The following is a 2,750-nucleotide window of genomic DNA, read 5'->3' as shown; positions in this document are numbered from 1 at the left end:
GGTGAGGTAGAAATCCTCCCTTCCCGGGACTTTTTTTTTTTTGCGGAGTTTTTGGCATCTGATCTTGCGTCGGTCTCAGGGAGAAGGGGGCAGGTGGAAGTTACGGAAGGGCAGTGACCTGACCTGCTCTCTTCCAGGCAGTTCTCTCTGTTCCTCTCCTTCTCTTCTCTTCTCTCATTTTCAGGGTTCTGGCAACCGCAGATGCCTTCGGTGGCTCATCCTGGCACCAAACTGAACTTTGCCAAGGTGTTTCCACCAGCAATTGTAGCGCCCAGTACAAAGGGCCTCTACTTGGGAATGGGCTATTCAGTACCCACTTCAAAGGATAAATAGGAAGTGCGGAGATAGAGAAGTCTGTGAACAAGCAGGACCCGTTCTTTCTGAAAGCTGCAGGGGGGCATCCCCTTGCCAGCTGCCAACCGTGTTGAATGTGCTTGGTGCCCTTTGGCTCACTCCTGGATGCAGGTGTACTACTATGGTTTTTAAGAGTAGAGGGTTTATCATGTGTCTAACAGCCCAATATAATTGTTTATCCTAAAGTTCTCTGATTTTCTTTTAACCTCCTGAGCTGCTAGTAAAGCACTTTTAAAGTATTTCTCTCAAGTTTGTAAGTTCAGAAGCCTAGTAGAGTGACTGTATATTCCCCATTCTTTTCAAAGATGGAAGGATGATCTGGGTAAAATGGCGGTTAAGTTTTTTTTAAGGTGCTTTGAGGACAGTGTGTCCAGAAAAATGATATAGGCAGCGTTCCTTCTTTCTTCTTACCTGTTTGTGTTATTGGAGATCAAACCGAGGGCCCCCAGCATGCTACATAAACCCTGCATCACTAAACCCAGCCCAAGTGCTCCTTTTTAAACAAGCCTGAATCAGTATCGAGAGTAAAACTTTTCTGAGGGCTCCTTCTGACTCAGTGATATTATAAAAATCCCCTCCTGAGGAACAGATAGGCCCAGTGGTCTGCAGTAAGCATTTCTATACTTCACAGTTCTTCAAGGTTCAGTGTCTGCCCACTATTTTGAAGGAAATACTTAAGGCTATTTCTGGTTTGAGTTCTGTGTATTCTTGTATCTTTCTTAGTTTTTTGAGACAGGGTCTCACTCTGTAATTCAGGCTAGTCTTGAACTCACTGTGTAGTCAAGGCTGGCCTCAATTCAAATTCATGGCAATCCTCCTGCCTCAGCCTCCTGCGTGCTGGGATTATGGGCATGCAGCACTACTCCCAGCTGATAATCATCTGTTTAATCACTATTTCTTACCAGGCTCTAAGCTCTATGAAGGTATCTGTCTTGCTCAGCACTGTATTGGTGCCACTGGCAAGCTGGGATTACAGGCATGTGTCACCATGTCTGGGTTGGAAATGAATTTTTGTTGAATTATTGTTGGGTTTAATACCTTGATCCTCTAAAACAGACTAAGGAGTAACTAGTAGGGCTGAGTCAGATTTCTTCATTGTAGGTTGCATCTCATTGACAGACTGGAAACAACATTTTGTGTCTCAATTTGTGATCACACTGTCTGAAAATCTGGGGATCTGACTTTTCTTTTCTTTTCTTTCTTTCTTTTTTTTTTCCTCTTTTGACCTATTTAGAGGCACTACATTCAAGTCACATCTGAACTTGTAGAGGTAATGCTTTTTGGTAAACTCCAGAATAACTGAGCAAAAACTTACATTTTTGCTGGGGACTTATTCTCTGGTGGTCACTGACAGAATATAATAATTACTATGATGGCGTTAACAGTTTGCCCAGTTTTGAGTTTTGGTGTTGTCACATAAGTGGCAATTTTTCTAGGTGGAGGGAATTCAGGATTGACTCATTTAAAGTCCTCTGCAGGGTGTTTTTACACACCTGGACTTCAGAATGTAAAAGGACACAACTAGCTATCTTGAAATCCACTTGCAAAAATCTGTGGACCTTGAAGTGCCAACTACTGGGGAAGATCCAGATTGTGGCTTGTTCTTTATTTTTTCTCTCTCTCCTCTCCAGTTAAGGAATGTGGCTCACATTTACAGTTAAGCCTTAGAGAAAGTCATAGTTAAACATGTGAAATGGTGACACTTGCCTTTTCTTTGGTTTACTGGTTTAATGGTCTGTCCTGTTTCCTTTCTTCTTTCATCTTCTTTCCTTTCCAGATGCTCTGCCGTATCTTTGGGTTGTATTTGCAGAGTGCTGGACCCTTGGGCTGTGCTTTCTTAGCTGTCTTGTTCTCAAAAACCAAAGTTCTGATAGTTGCTGTGAGAAACCGGTTTCTTGAGGTTATGTTAAATTCCTAGCTTTGAGGGAATACTGGCAAATACCCTAAAAAGTGACTGATACTTATTCAGAGTCTGATATATGTTTGGCTTGGTATTAGCTAGTATTCTTACTTTATCTAGTTTAATCCTCATGAGTGTCTTGTGAAGTGAGAGTCACTTTCTGTGTTACACTGATGAAGGAACAGATTCAGCAAGGTTAAGAAACTTTTAAATTCACGTATCTAGTAAATGGAAAGATTCAATTCCAGGTCTTTCTGCTTTTTGATACAGAGCTCCCTCTGGGACTGCAGTACATGAGGAAGACCTGAAAAGTCCAGAGCTGAGAGGCTGGTGGAACGTGATATCTGCCTGCAGATGCAGATATTTGAAGAATTTTCATGGGGAGGGTGAACTGGATTTCTCTGATTGTAGAATGCAGCCCAGAATTAAAGAAGGAAATTCCAAGTGGGTAGACTTTTCACAGGCAAGAATTTGGCTTTCTAAAATCAAAGTAGGC

General features: G+C 42.1%; 1 pseudogene; it reads right to left on the bottom strand.

Moving 5' to 3' along the window:
- LOC104869509 overlaps window positions 1-806 on the bottom strand; it is a 6,975-nt pseudogene extending 6,169 nt beyond the window's left edge.
- Between the last annotated feature and the right edge of the window lie 1,944 nt (window positions 807-2,750).

Source organism: Fukomys damarensis, unplaced genomic scaffold (assembly GCF_012274545.1).
Source record: "Fukomys damarensis isolate Sample0158 unplaced genomic scaffold, DMR_v1.0_HiC HiC_scaffold_23, whole genome shotgun sequence".
NCBI classification, from domain to species: Eukaryota; Metazoa; Chordata; class Mammalia; order Rodentia; family Bathyergidae; genus Fukomys; species Fukomys damarensis.
The sequence above is the reverse complement of the archived record's forward strand: the minus strand, read 5'-3'. Positions and strand labels throughout refer to the sequence as shown.